The following is a 15,767-nucleotide window of genomic DNA, read 5'->3' on the forward strand; positions in this document are numbered from 1 at the left end:
AAGAGGAGAGTCTCGGGCCGGAATGAGGAAAGGAAAATTGGGTGGCAGGAAAGAGATTGGAGATTAGGTGGATTTTTTATTTCCTTTTTTAGCTTTTTGCAGCACTGTGAAGGACGATAGCACTGCTGGTGCTGTTTGCTGCACATAGCTCGTTAGTAGGAACGATTGTGCTGCTACTTTTGCTGCTGCATCAGTTCTGAGTCTTGGTGAAGCTTGTATTGTTGCTGCCCATACTGTTCATGTTAACTGTGTATTATTTAGAAAAGCCAAGACTCGTGTTGAGATTGGTGGCACCTGGACTGGCGTTCTTGCTGTACGAAGTACCTTATGGCTCCCTAGAAACCTGAATGGGACGGCGGTATTAGTGAAGGCTTGTTTCCAAGAACCCTTCCTGCTTGAGGTGAAAAATACCTGCCGAATTTTCACAGTTGATTTCCTGGGGGAAAAGCTCTTTTGATAGGGTGACAGACTTTGAATAATATGTCAAGATCTTCCGCTACGTGGCTGGTCTCCTGTACTCTTTCTTTGACAGCTGAGTATGACCACTCTACTTTGAGACTCCGAGTGTATTACATGACTGGTTGTGTGATCCATATCCCCCTAACCAATGTCTCGAAATGTGCTCAGAGATCCCCTCCAACATTTCCATCGGCCCACCAGAGTACTTCTATTGAAGCCATTTGTACTATTCGAGCTCTGTGTGGGGGTGGCAAGTGTTTCATGGTGTCCATGCAGACAGGAAGAGGGAAGGTCCTTAGCATATCCATGGGCACACACCCACATGGTCTAGCTGAAAAGTAAAGCAAAAAAATACCTTCTGAAAATGGTTGTCCTCGTTCAAACATCCGATTTTCTGTTAAGAGTTTACTTCGATTTTTAAAAAAACATCTTCGGAGAATGCTGGTGAAAATATTGTGCATAGGGGATTGTAAGAAATTTGATTATTTGGGGTGGTTGACTACAAGAAATTGGATTATTTGGGGTGGGTGACTACCCTCCCTGAGCAATAATCACAGCCCTTCTCAGGGTGAACCCTCAAAGTCACTAAATTAACCGGATCTCAATATATGGCACACTGCAGACAAGCTTAACTTGGGGCAATGTATAAAGTATTTATGCAGTACGAAAACAGTAATAAAGTCTGTGCACAACAATAACAGTCCCAAACCGCATTAGATAAATAGAACACAATTTACTAAACAAAATGGAGCAATTTCGATCTAAAACTATAAAAAAAATCATATCCCCAATCCCCCTTATTGAATGTTTGTCATTTTGGTGTCAAACAGCACAAAGCTCCAGTGTTAGCCAATGGTCATGGTAGACTAGGACCTATGCGCAATTTGATTCTGACCACGATGGAGTGCGCGTCAGGTACACTAACTAGATTCATTGTTGTCAAATATTTTACCTTCTGACTTATTGTTTAAGTTCCATCCACCGCAGAAGTACACTTCTGAAGCCGCCCCAGGAACTCAGGGGAGGCACTTAGTGACTTGCAGGGTGGCAGACCGAGGCCAACTGGAGGGACCAGTGCAGATCCAGTTGCCATTGATCAGCTCGGTACCTCCAGGAAAAGGCGTCTTGCATCTTGTTGTCTCCTTGTAGCCACACAGGAGGTCAGCCAAGTGACGCTTTAAGTCCACTTCTTTGTGCTGGGTACAAGAGGGAACATGTCAAAATACACCACTGCTAAATACCACAGAAAGTAAAATAATATATATGGCTTTAATCTTCTTTAAAAAAAAATATCCTTTTGAATCACATATACAAAAATGTATACACATAAACAACACACGTGCATATACTAAAAAGCGGCAAATGTGTTTTAAGACGCTAAAATTAGTCTTTCCAAAATCGCACTTCTTCTGTTTTTTTATCACTGGGTGTCCATGGCTTAGTATTGTAACCTATATGGAACCGGTGCACTGTAGATCATGCCTTCAATTCTTGTTGATACATTTCAATGGAAACACATTATAATAACCACCTTCTTCAGGACTACTATATGGAACTCTCCTCCCCAATACATTCTTATGAAATTGGCTGATTATGCAGTTTTCAATAAAACTGTACTCCTCTTAGTACACTCCAGCCCATGTTAGCTGCTTTATACAGTCAGTATGAAGAACCTCCGTTTATTTTTAGTATGGACCTCCAGATATTCATTTACATATCCAGAGGGGTCATCTATCATGGTAGATCACTATAATCCCTCCAAGTGATAGCTGTATAATGCTGTGTGGTGTCTTCCAATGCAGCCTCCACTTTTGTTCATATAAAGGACATAAGTGTGCTAGAATCTCCTCGTGGTATTGCATTCTTTCACCTACAATATTTTAATTACTAGAGAAAGTCAGGCCCTCGCTTCCTTATGTGAACATGGTGGTATATAGCAGTGGTTATTTTTTTTAATTGTTTTTATATGAAGAAGTAAAGGGCACAATCAATTTATCACAATTTATATATTGCCATCAGATGAGCTATTCCATTTACATACATTTACTATTCGCAATCTTATATACACAGTACATAGAATCAGTCAGTTCAAAGTGTAATTTATACAGTATTACCTTCAGCATTTTTGCCTCCCTCCATTAAGTCATCTTCTTCATTAATTGACAGCAGTTTGCAAATATCTCCCCTATAGGTATTCCATTTTCCCCATTTTTTTAATCCATTTTTGTGGCATCCCCTGTGCACGTAAACCATTTTTTCCGCCACCATCACTGTGTCCATGTCTTTACACCAGATTGCTAGGGAGGGGTGGCCGCTCCACCCCAGTAATGTATGTATACTTGTAAAGCGCACTGTTACCTCGTTACGTGGTGTCCTGGCGCTGTATACCGCTGGGGAACCCGTCCTGGCTTTCCCTGTGAGAGGGCACCCCAAGGTGAAGCCAGGCATCCCCGGCGTTGCTGGGGCCGTTGTGGAGATTAAGCAAGCTATTGCCCAGAGTTGCAGAGTGGGACCCATGGTTAGCGTAGGCACCTAAGCGAGAATTATCGAGTCTGCGGACATTGACCCAAGACCCTGCCGCGTTGGGAATTGAACCCTGGTCCCGGGCTGACCTCTGCTTCAGGGTCTGCCGCTTCTAACCGGTGAGCCACACTTCTCCACCTTGTGGGCTACAAGGCCTTCGTAGTTGCAGGCGATGTTTCTTTTTGCTATCATGGTACCCAGAGTGACCCAGGTCTGTTGCTTCCAATCACAGACATGACTGCCTCCCAATATCCCATCACCTCGGGGCATTCCCAGATAGTATGGAAGAATGTACCAACCTCCCCACATCCTCTCAGACATAGCGGGCTTTCGATTTTCCCAATTTTGCAGAGGGTAGTTCTAGTGTAGTAAATTTGGTGAAGAATTTTAAGTTTTATTAGACTCAGTTTAGATGTGATCGCTACCTCTCTGGAGGAAGAGTGCGCTTCCTGCCATTCTGTGTCATCCAGTTCACCCACTTCATCCTGCCACTTATCTTTGAGCTTCCTCATCGGATCTGACATGTTATTAACAATTTTTTTATATGTAAAGGAGATTGCTCGTTTATCTAAATAATCCGATCGGATCTGACATGTTATTAACAATTTTTTTTATATGTTAAGGAGATTGCTCGTTTATCTAAATAATCCGTCAATAATCTGTCCTCTAATGGGGACGCTTCTGGCAGGGTGGTGTTTGGCGGGAGCCCTGCCTCAAGGGCGTGTTTAATCTGTTAGTAGCGAAAATATTCGGTCGGCGCCAGCTTGTATCGTGTTTGTAGATGTGTAAACGTGATAATTTTTTCCTTCACCCAGAGATCGCCAACCTTCGATATCCCGATGAGGTCCCAGTTGTGGAAGACCTTGCTTTTTTCCAGTCTCCCCAGCTTGTCTGTAACCCATAAGGGTGTCGCTTGTGTGAGTGTCGTGCCATACTAGTTTTTTATGCACTAATTTCCAAGTTTTGAGCGTGTGGTTCGTTGGTCCAGCAGTGGTTATTTTTGAATAGATGCAAATCTTATGAATGACTGTTTGTGGTTTTATTCTGAGCCCTGGGGCATTTTTAACCTTTTGTAAAAGTTCCCAGTGCCAACCCTGGACCTTACAGCAAGCAGGCCCAAGATGCTACATGTCTAGTCATTTTCAAGGTGGTGGGAGTCTTCAGCCACAGTAAACCTGGGCTCTGAGGGCTGCGGGCTGTTTGTGTGGGGATGTACTATGGTAATCCTAGTATCCACCTACATTGAACACTAAAATTCAGTTTTGGGCCGGTACTGTACCCACAACAAACCTGAAGACGGAAGCCTGATAGGGCAAAATCAGGGTCCTTCAGGAATCAGACAGGCGATGCACAAGAAGTGCCTTGGCATCCTTTTCTCTACCTTTCAAGTGTTGCATGTGGCTCAACAGACCTGTCAAGTAGGATTTGACACTGTGCTATCAAAAGGAGGCTCACAGTCCCCACCCTGCATATTCTCTTTAACTCAGGAGTCCTCTCTGCCCATTCAGGTCAGCCTATTTGCTCCTGGGAGGGATTCTACACCTTTATCACACCTATTGAAGGCTTATCACTGGCTAAGAGAAGCTGTAGAGCCAATGCAAACTAGCCTACAAGACATCAGGTAAGGAAATGTAACTTTTTTTTATATAGTTACTTTTCCTTGATGTTCATTGAAAATGTGACCTAGCCATTTAAATTTGATTTTTAATGACTATTAAAATTGTTTTTTCAGTACGTTCCTGTCTGGTCCCATGCCTGAGTTACATAGTATTTAATATTGCTTCCCAGTGTTTCACTATAGGCCAGCCAGCCTTCCTACAGTGAAAATAGCTTTTGAGTGCTAGTCACTGTAAGGACGCGTTAACATTACATTTCTACTTGTCCTACTTTTAAATACCGTGCACCCTACCTTGTGGGCTACAAGGCCTTCGTAGTTGTGACTTTGTGATATTTAAAAGGGAGGTTTTGACACATTAACTGTAAAAAACTGCAATTCAACTTGTCTAAATAAATACTTTTGGTCAGGCTACAGTGGCAGGTCTGATGCCATGCTTGCACTGACAATGTAGTGGATGGCACAATAGGTGCTGCTGTCCATTAGTGGCATTGAACTTCCAGGCCCTGGATACACTTTGTGCTATATATTAGTTGCGTATAGGCAAGTTAAATATGCCAATTAGGAGTATGCAATTCAACTATGTTTAAAGAGTGAGCTCAGACACTTTAGTATTGGTAAGCAGGATTAAAGTGTACAGAGTTCTAAAGCCAGCAACAAAAATATGGCAATAATCTGGGGGAACATCACATAGAAAATGTGCATTTCCTACTGCGAAGACATCTGACAGATAAAAGTTTTTGTTAAATGAATGTTCTGCAAAGGTTTGTTTCAGCTAAAGGATAATGCTTATGATACTAGTACTCCTGAAAAACTTGTTGTAGAATGTTTACTGCTGAAGTAGAGTGGTTTTAGGACAAGTGTTAAAAATGTGCCCTTGTGCAATTGTCATGTATTATACAGAATTTGAACAGTCCAAGTGAGCCCTGCTAAATGAAAAACAAGCATTGGCAAAGCTATTATTTCTTGCCTATGCAAATGCTATTGCCTTTACCAATCTGTTTTAGCCAGGTTGTACACCTGTGTGGCTGCTGTTCAGCATGTCTAAAAGTTAGTGGGGTGAAGTAAAGTGGTGAGGAGTGGGGTTTTGAAAAGTAGAGTGGAGTGTTATGGAGTGCCGTGGAGGGAGTAATGTCATAGAATGGAAGGGTGTGGAGTGGAGTATAGTTGACAGAGTAGAGTGCAGTGGAGTGGCGTTGAGGGTGTGGAATAGAGTAGAGCGGAGTGGATTGTAGTGGTGTGGTATAGAGTGGAGTTGTGTAGAAGAGTGGAATTACATAGAGTGGAGTGAGTGTTGTAGAGTTAAATGGCGTAGAGTAGTGGAGTGGTATAGAGTGTCGTGGAGTAATGTCTTAGAAATAGAGTGTAGTAAAGTACCATTGAGTGCCACAAAGGAAGTTGTGTGAAACGGCATGGAGTAGTGTTGCAAAGTAGAATAGAGCGAAATGTCATAGAGTATAGTAGAGTCTAATGGAGTAGAGAGTCATAGAGTGGAGTTTTGTATGACGTAGAATCGTAGAGTGGCCTAGAGTGAAGTGGCATAAAGTACAGTGGTGCAGAGTAGATTGATGTAGAGTACATTGCTTTTGAGTAAAGTAAATAAAATGAACTTGAGTAAAGTGTTGTAAAGTGCATTGGAATAGAGTGCAGTGACCTAGAAAAGAGGGTTGCAGAGTAGAGCGGTGCAAAGTAGAGTGCAGTGGTGTAGAGAGGATTGTGTCAGAGTATAGTGAAGTGACGTAGAGTGGAGTGGTTCAGGGTAGAGTGGAATAGTACAGGGCAGAATGCTGAGGTGTAGAGTGCAGTAGCGTGGAGTGCAGTGGTGCAGAATAGCTCAGAGTGGCATGGAGTCAGGCAGAGTGTAGTGGCATAAAGTAGAATGGTGCTACAGATGTACAGTGGTGTAGGGTGCAGTGGTGAAGATTACACTGGCGTTAAGTTAAGTGGCATTGAGTTAAGTGACAGAGTGCATTCTTGTAGAGTAGAGTGGCACAAAGTAGAGTGGTGCAGAGAGCAGTGGCACAGAGTACAGTGGTGCACAGTAGAAAAGAGTGGCTTAGAGTGCAGTGACAGAGCAGAATGGTGTAGAGTGGCATTGTGTGCAATGGCATAGCATGCAGTGGTGCAGAGTAGAGTTTTAGAGTGCAGTTGTGTGGAATGCAGTGGTCTTAGAATAGTTAGCATGGAGTGCAGTGGCGTTACGTGCATTGGTTTTGAGTAAAGTTGGCGTTTAGTGCTCTGGCCTAGAGTGCAGTGGTTTAGAGTAGTGTGGTATAGATGGGAGTTGCGTAGACCAGTGGTAGAGAGTGCAGTGTTGCAGAGTGGTGTATAGTAGAGTGCATTGGCGTAGTGGTGTAAAGATCATTGGCGTAGAGTAGATTGGACTAAAGTGCATTGTGTTTGAGTAACGTGGAATAGAGTGCCATGGCGCCGAGTGAAGTAGAGTAGACTGTTTCAGAGTGGATTGGTTTAAGGTACTGCACAGTGATGTAGAGTAGAGTAGATTAGTGTTGTAGAGTAGATTGGCATAGAGTGGAGTAGTACAGAGTAGAGTGCAGTGGCACATAGTAGGATGGTGTGGGTAGAGTGCATTGGTGTAGAGTAAAGTGGTGTGGAGTAGAGTGCAGTGACGCAGTGTGGAGTGGTGCGGAGTAGAATGGAGTGGACTAAGCAAGGTGTGGTAGCGCACTGCCATTAGATAACACATCTTCAATTGAAATGACTGTTACATTTGCACAGCCATTCAAGTATACAGTACATAATCGATAATGTGTGGAAATGTATTCACCTAGGGTATTGATTTGTATTAATCTTGTTAAAATATTTCTTTCCACCACACTTGAATATTGCCGAAAAATGGCCGTCATTTGTGCTTTTCTAAATATATATTCTGAAATATCCTCCCAGTTCATTTACAGCCATTTGAATTTTTTGTGCTAGAAAAGAATAACCTCTTACAGCCTTCCCCTATGATCCAGCATGATTGCACATAAATCATCTCACTTTGAAGCCTGAGGAAGAAAAGCAAATGGCAAGCTTCCTCGAAGAGAGAGCCTGACATTTGACCTCTGTCTTTGAATGCATTGAAAGCACAGCAAATGTGACAAGATAAGAACAAGATTTAAAGGCCTGTTTACAGAAAGCCAGTACTGGTGGAAGAATACAGCAAATATGATTTGGGCAAGGGAAGGGAGGCACTAACTCAAGCTGGACAGCTTCAAACAAATAAAGCCAGCAAATAGAAAGTAAGCAAATGTGAGTTACAAATCACAAAGCCAATGGTAAGCAATGGGCAGAATGAATTCCCAGGCAAGCTTTTCGAATGTCCCCAAGATGTCGTTAACAGACCAGACAGATGCACTGTCTGATAGGCTTCGACCAAAAGGTAGCAGATTAACCTATCTAGCTATCGCTCTGTGAAATTCCAAAAGCTTCTTAGCTGGTAAATACAGTGCTAAAGCCTCGCAGTTACCACTTCTGATTCTGTAGAGGTTCGCTTGGTGTTATTTGGAAGGTGATGTGGTTCAGCAACAAAGCTACATACTTAGGAACCGGGACACCTAGATTTTAATCCCATCTTGCCCACTTTATCAAATTTTGTGGTCTTGGCCAAGCCACCCTGGCTCAGATGCCATACCTATCAATGTTCTGAGAGCGCTTAGAAGAAATTCAGTTATATGCCTGGCACTACATAAGTAAATATACTGATTCATAGTCACCCAATGTGATTCTCCTGGCTCCTTGGAAAATTCTTCAGCTCAGATTTACCATAAAGGTATTTCAATCGCAACCTTGTACAGTGAATGGTCATTAATTTTGATCTGTGGTGGATGTTTGTTTCTTTACCCTATTTTGGTGAACTTGAAAACGTTAGGTTTGTGACAAACCACGCTGCCTCATAGGGGTACTTTACACCTCAAATATTCTTTATGTTTATATAAATTAAGTGACTTTGGTATGCACTGCTGTCATCACTGCGCCCTTGGTCTTGCCTCTGCTCATCCCATTCCAATCTTCCAAACTGTAGATTGTTGGCCTGCTCCAACTTCTCTCTGCTTTTTGCATCCTTTGAGAGACTCTCATCTGTTGCATTTCTAGTGATAGATGTTCATTGCACTATCTTTATTTTGCAGGTTCTCAGTTACACATTCAGGCACTGTGTATTTTATTGTATTTTATGTACCAAAAGCTCAAACTAAAACTTTGACAGGGAAAGCATCACCTCTACTGAATTGACACCTCTTCTCTCCCAGCAGAGGATTGGTTTAGAGACCTATTTTTTTTTCCTGTCCTCATCTCACCAATAAGCTTCTGCGGGTCTTATGAAGCCGATGTTTCGATCTGTGGGCCTCCCGGCTTACCGCACTCGCTTAGGTCGCCCGACCGGTCCCATTTGTGAGGGAACTTGGTGTAATCATAGGACCAGCTATATTAATCTTAGGTTACATCTCCAACTCATGAGGGGCTGCCAGATGTTTGTCAGATTGTCCCCTTACCCTTCAGGCGAGCCATAGCAAATGTGGCTTTAAGCCAGTCCTCTCTCTTCTGAGGTAGGATGTTTTTCCACTTTTTACAGACCTCTCTCCGTGCAAGTAGTACCAGATATAATAGTAACCCACTGTGAGACTATGGTGCTGTCTGACAAAATGAACCATCGTCCCCGATTAAAAACTAGTGACAAATTAACATCAATATTGGCTTTAAAAATACCTTGGAGAGTGTCACCGATCTCCTTCCTGAAGATTTTTAGTTCAGGGCACTAAAAAAAGACGTGGAGGTCATTGGCTATAGGTGTCATGCATCTGGAGCATTTTGGTCTTGGAGTTAGAGGAAACTTGGCTATCTTTGCTCAGGTGTAATAAAGCCTATAGATGACAAAAAAGTGGTCTCTTCTTTAGGCTAGCGGGATTAATACTTTCAATGAGGGCTCGAAAAGGGTGTCTGTTGAAGGTACAAGGGGGTTTGATTCCAGGCCGTAGATAGAGATGGAATCTCCAAATCTTCAGCTTCTAGTAGATGGTGTTAGACCTGGCACCATTGGCTTGGGTCTCCCTTCCATTTTTGCTGTTGCCTTATGTGTTTTTGCTGGTTTTAGATGCTTTGGGCACTGTGCCGCTGTGCGAGTGCTCCCTACTGTAACTTGATGTTTTAATCAGTGGTTCCCTGTTTGGCTATTTGCTTTACTTGTCTGACCCTAGTCTAGTGCACTGAGTTTACCCAGGGCATGTAAATCCAAATGCTGCTGGTGGGCCTGCAGCACTGGTTGTGCCACCCACAGAAGCAGCCTTGTAAAATGTGTCTAAGGTCTGCCATTGCAGAGCCTGTGTGCAGTCTGGTACTGTCACTTTGACTGGGCAAGTGCGCCCACTTGCCAGTCCCTAAACCTTCCCTTTTCTTCATATCAGCCACCCCTATGGTAGGCCCAAGGGCAGGGTGCATTGTACGTATATGGTAGGAGAAGCCCTTTTGTGTGTAGCATGTCCTAATAGTGAATTACAGCCATTTTCGTTTTTTAACTATTGCAAGGCTACCTGTTCTCCCTAGGCCAGATTGGGCTGTTAGAATTATTACATTTTATAATCCTAACTGTCTCAGAGAGCATGGTAGAAATTCGAGTTTACTATGCCTGAACTCAGAATGATAAAATACATATTTTAGTGAAGTTGGTTTTAACATTCTGGGTTTGCAAATACCACTTTTAGAAAGTAGGCATTTGCTTGCCTAACCTTCCAAGCCTGCCTCTGCTATGTTGTGTATTCCTTTGTCTGGTTTTGTGAGTGACAGAGCTGGGGGATTCCAAGAGACAGGATGAGTCAGCCCAGTGGTGAATAGAGGGATCTGCATCTAGATGGGAGTGAGGAGTTGCACCTGAACCTTGAATAGGGCTGTGCCTGCCTTCCACAATGCTGGCTTCACCTTCTGGGGAACGGCTGATGTCTCTGCCCTGCACACTGAAAGAAGAGCAGGAGTCCTGTAAACAAAGTGCTCCAGGACTGTACTTGCCTTCCACAATGCTGACTCCACCTCCTGTGGGGTGTCTGATGTTTCTGCCCTGCACTGTGAAAGGGAAGGAGAAGTCTGGTAAACAGAGTGCTTCAGAACTGGTTTGGATGGGGCAAAGGCCCCTCTTCCCTCAGAGAACAAAGGATTTTGGGGTATAAATATTGGGACCCTGATCCCATGAAATTAGATAACTTTGGACTACAAGAAGAAACCTTTACTGAGGAGAGGAACCTGAAGAAACCGAGGAGAGACTATTCCCAAGCTGAAGTGCTGCTTGGGGGATTGGCCTGCAGTGGTTTCCTTACAGCCAAAGGAAGGAGAAAGGAACTTTGTGTACTTTGCTTTCAACTTGTGAAGGATCTCCAAGGGCTTGGAAAAGAGCTTTCCTCCTGCTGAAGGTTCAGGGACAACAGACTTCACCCCCAGCTCCCCATAGTTCTTTGGAAGTGCCTGCTGCTGTTTTTGGGCCTTCTGAGAAACTGCGTGTTGCAAGGAGCTGGTAGCGCGACGCATCGAGAAGCGTGTCGCCGTCACTGTGCCTGCCATCGCATCTCCTGAGGAGGTTGTCGCCGCTGGAACTGTCGCACTGCACCGCATCGAGAGAAGCGTGCCGCAACGAAGAGGGAGAGTGTCGCCATAGCTGCTGCTGCCGTTGCAACTCCGAAGGAGGGTATCGCCGCTGTAGATGACTCATTGCACCACATCAAGTGAAGAATTTTGCAACGAGGTCGGAGTGTGTCGCTGTGCCTGCCGTCGCAACTCCAAGGGAGGGTGTCTCAGCTGGAACTGTCGCAGTGCACCTCATCGAAGAAGAGCACCTCGCATCCCTGAGAAGCGCGCCACCGTAGGAGCTGCTGCTGTTGCATAGTGGATGTCTTCGCTGTCGCATCGAGCGGAAGCTTCACGCATCGTGGGAGAAGAGTGTCGCCACTGGAGCTGCTGCCGTCGCATCGTCAGGGTGTCGCTGCTGCAGTCTACGCATCGAACCGAGAACTTCTCGCATCTACGGAGAAGCGAGCCGCATCTGGAAGATCTTCACGTCTTTATTTCTTTGCACCTGAACTTTGCCGCTTTTCCCTCGTTGCGACATTGCTTGTCGTGGAAGCGCAATGCAACCTAAGGTACATTGACGCAAAGTGTCGCATCTAAGAACTGAACTGAACTAAGCTAAAATCTACCATCCTAAAGTAACAGTATTGTGTATTTTGTGTCTTTTATGGTCTTGTGGTAACTCTACAGATGGACACCACACAAGGTTTTATATAAAAAAAGAAGTATACTTTACATAGTGATGTCACTGGGTTACTGTATGTGATCACAAACGCTTAATACACCGCCTCTGAGATAAGCCTGGCTACCTAGGGGGTGAGCAGGGTTTATTTTAGGAGTGTAAGCCCCTTATCCTGACTAGAGGCAAGGGTCCCTATTTGTCACAAGTACCTACCTGTGCCAACTAGAGACCCCCAAATCTAACAGATGGTTATACCACACTATCTCCTTCCTCATTAGATGTGCAGATTGACACAAACTTTCAAAATCCAATTCCCCCTTACTTCTCTTTTTCTGCATCAAACCATGATACCAGCTGTAGGTATTTGAATCTGGAAAACCCTGTACCAATCCTTGCCCTCAGAGATTCCCAGGGGTGAATCCCCTCTGAATCTACCATGTGAGACCAGATAGTTATGCCCGCTCTCTTGATAGGTACCGCCAGACTGTCTCTAAGACAGCAAGGTGTTCCGAGGGAGTCCCAAATAGGAGCTGGGTCTGAATAATAACCTATCCCCCCATTTAATTCTGACTTTGTACCATAGTCCCATGGCTGCCATGAGAACCTCAGTCGTACTCGCTTGAAGTATTTTGGGGCCCCAAACTTATATAAGAAAGCCTCACCACCTCCTCCTCCTTCAGTTCTTGCCATTTCTCCCAACAACCTTCCCCAGGCTGACTCTTCTGGTTTCGCAAGTTGCATCCGGATGCCTTTAAACTGAAATGCTACCGCATACCAACTAATCAGACCCTCCAGAATTTCGCAATTTCGCGATTCACGAAAAAATCACGAAATCGGCTGACTAGCGCGATGGTTGCGATATTTACAATTATCGCCGCAATATTTGTCAAAAAAGTGTCTGCACAACAAATAATGCCCGTTAATTGGCTGTGTGCGTACACGTCACTACGTGCCGCCGTCCAGCCGTCCAATACCGGCTTTCCCTGGCCAATTTTCCCAGCTTGTTGAGGTTTGCTAAAGAACATGAAATGAGGACGAATAACTTAAGGTAGGCGGGACAGTGATGGCACCTACCACCGCGGTCTGCACTGACTGAAGCACCACTCACTGAGCTGAAGACTGGGTTAGGAAGGGGTGCAGTCTCAGTACAGGGGGTTCACTCACGTCACCTAGCGGGGTCTTTCTTCAGTGTCCACCAAAACTTAACTGAAAGTGGACGAGTGTGTGTCAGCGCGGAGAGTCCAAAACACGCAACGGAGCCCAACCAAGAAACTACAAGTAAGTAGGAACGAGTAAAGGCATCCGGGGCTCCGTTCGCAGTCAGACTGCCGGGCCAAGTGACTCGGTTAGGAAAAAAAATGAGCGGTGCTTGGGAGGGTCAGAGCCTGGTGACAGGAAGCGCAGCAGTGCCACGGCTGAGGAGAGCCAGCTGGGGAGCAGCTTCCATGAAAAATAATTAGATGCCAGCGCAGCCCCTGCATCTCCTCCAGTCGTAGGTCACCTGTTCCCTTCGGAGGTCCATTGTCAAGGCACCAGTAACGTGGAGGAGTGAGGAAAGAGCCCCCCCACTCCCCCTAACACATTTATTTTTGTTTGTTTTTTTGATGGGCAAAAGGTTTAATTTCCGAAAGCAAGCCTTCACCGAGGTACAGCACATGGGTTTTCATACAGCAATTAGTACAGGCTTGTATTTTCCAGAAATGTAACATAGTGCCTGCAGATCAGTAAATGATGGAACAGTTTTTGAAAGGTGGAATCTATCTTGTGGCACAGATAATGTTCCATGCAGCACGACAACATGTAAACACCCAGGAAACTTTACATGACATGAGGGTGACTTATCATTGTAGGTATATTTTCATTTTTGGGAACACTAGTGCAGAGAAGGGCGGTGGCGTAAATAGTTAAAACGGCTACAACACCACCCATTCGAAAACATCGCAGCACTGCCACCCCCAAAACATGGTGTCATTTTGAAACTCACAATTATTTACATCTACCACGAAAATGCCACCCAGCACTTGCCAGTAGTACCAACAAGTACTCATGAAGATGAGTAGTTGAGTGAGCCCGGATGCTTTTTACCTTAAGCTTCACATCTTCATCTCCCATCTGCATTCCCTCCTCTGGCATGGTGGGCTGGTTTTGACTGGAGAAGTTAGAGAGTAAAGCAAGCTACCCCTCTGGACCCCTAACTTGAAAGCACTACAACGTAGCCCTTGTGGCAAAACATACATTTCCTGCACACGAAGTACAATATTAAATCATTAAATAGATCCCCCATAATTTCGCAATTAGCAAACATCGGCTGATGGTCCAGGAGGCAACGGTGCCCCGGCAGGGGTGCATACATGGGTGCTAGAACACCCCAGGGAGAAATAGGGCCCCCTCTCACGAGGTACAGATTAGAGCTGTGCTTCCATAGAGCCGCAGACACTTTAAATATGCCAGTTTCACTGTGGAATAACCTGCTAAATCAGTTTGCATTGATTTAAGGCTGAAAAGGAATGATTATGTATAAAATAAGGTGCCGCAATAATGCTGCTAAATTTCCACTTTTGTGCCGCTAAATTTCAATTTTTGTGCCGCTAAATTTACAAATCTATGCCGCAATATCCTGGGGGGTCTGACTAATAACGGGAAGATCCAGCCTGCCTTTGTTGAGTCTGCGTCTCAATTTCTTCCAGGCCAACCTGACCCCCTTATCCCCCCCAGATAAAACTCCCAATCTTACTCTGTACTTTACGAATACTCTTGGGTGGAAAGGCCAGGAGTATAGTAATAAATAAGTAGGAACGCTTTGGGAGAATGACCATCTTTACTAAGTTGACTTTCCCGCAGATAACTAAGGGGCGGTTCCTCCATCTGCTAAAGAGGCGGTCTATTTCTTTGATGGTTCTGTGTAGATTGATCTGGGGGATTTTTTCCAGGCCTTTAACAATGTAAATACCCAAGTATCTTAACTCTGTGCTGGTTACTACCCCCCCCCCCCCCAATTGATCTAGGTTCCATGGTTCCATCACATCACCTCTGTCTTTGATGTATTGACTATGTAAACTGACAGGGACCCAAATCCTTCCAAAAGCGCCTCCACACAGGGAATAACCACCTCAGGGTCATTAGTGTATAATATTAGGTCGTTCCCGTACAGCTTTATAGCTTACAGCTATAAAGTTGGGACTTAAAGGGGTAAGTTGATTCATCTAACCTAATAGCTTGTTCCAGTGGCTCGATATAAATATTAAATAAAAGAGGCAAAATCAGGCAACCCTGCCGGGTCCCCCTCTGGATGTTAAAACTTGAGGTCAATAAACCATTCAGAAGAATCCGAGCAGAGGCTCCCTGATAGCAGTTCTTCAGGGTTTGGATAAAGATAGGGCCAAAGCCCAATACCTCCAGTACTTCAAAAGGTACACCCAACAGACTGTCAAATGCCTTGGCCGCATCCAAGGCAACTATTTATTTATTGAACATTTATAGAGCGCACTGTAACCCTACGTGCATCCTGGCGCTATGATAATGGGAAAAAGGAAACTGGTATGAGGTTACAGAGCTGGGCCAGATGATCATACTTTGGGGAAAAGCCACGTCTTGCACTTTCTTGCGGTTCCAAAGGCGGTCAGCTGCCACGCTGAAAACTCTTCCCCCCCCAGAGTTACTTTCTTTATCCTGGGAATCCTGACAAGACTAGCAGAAGAGGAGCGAAGATTGCGTACAGGTTCATACCATTTGAATCTACCTTGAAGTGGTTTGGGCCCCTGTCCATGAAGTGCCTTAAGCACTATACATAGGGATTTGAACAAAATCCTTTGAGTCACCGGAAGCCAGTGCAGATCTGCCAGCGCTTGGGTCGTCGAGGAGCGGCATGCCCGGGTCAGAGCAAGCTTTGCTGCTGCCGCCTGGATACTCTGGAGCCTAGCAATCCGATATCCCGGA

The 15,767-nt window shown here is 44.7% G+C and overlaps 1 protein-coding gene across 4 annotated transcripts in view; it reads left to right on the top strand.

Moving 5' to 3' along the window:
* The window catches only part of GNG12 (G protein subunit gamma 12), a 485,600-nt gene that overhangs the window by 68,010 nt on the left and 401,823 nt on the right, over positions 1 to 15,767 (top strand). The window contains exon 1 of one of the 4 annotated variants that reach the window (XM_078668832.1): positions 4,491 to 4,603. The exons of the other annotated variants lie outside the window; for them this stretch is intronic. The gene's annotated coding sequence lies outside the window, so the exon portion shown is untranslated. Of the gene's footprint in view, positions 1 to 4,490; positions 4,604 to 15,767 lie in introns of those variants that run through there. 4 annotated transcript variants of the gene reach the window in all.

Source organism: Lissotriton helveticus, chromosome 1_2 (genome assembly GCF_964261635.1).
Source record: "Lissotriton helveticus chromosome 1_2, aLisHel1.1, whole genome shotgun sequence".
In the NCBI taxonomy this organism is placed as follows: domain Eukaryota; kingdom Metazoa; phylum Chordata; class Amphibia; order Caudata; family Salamandridae; genus Lissotriton; species Lissotriton helveticus.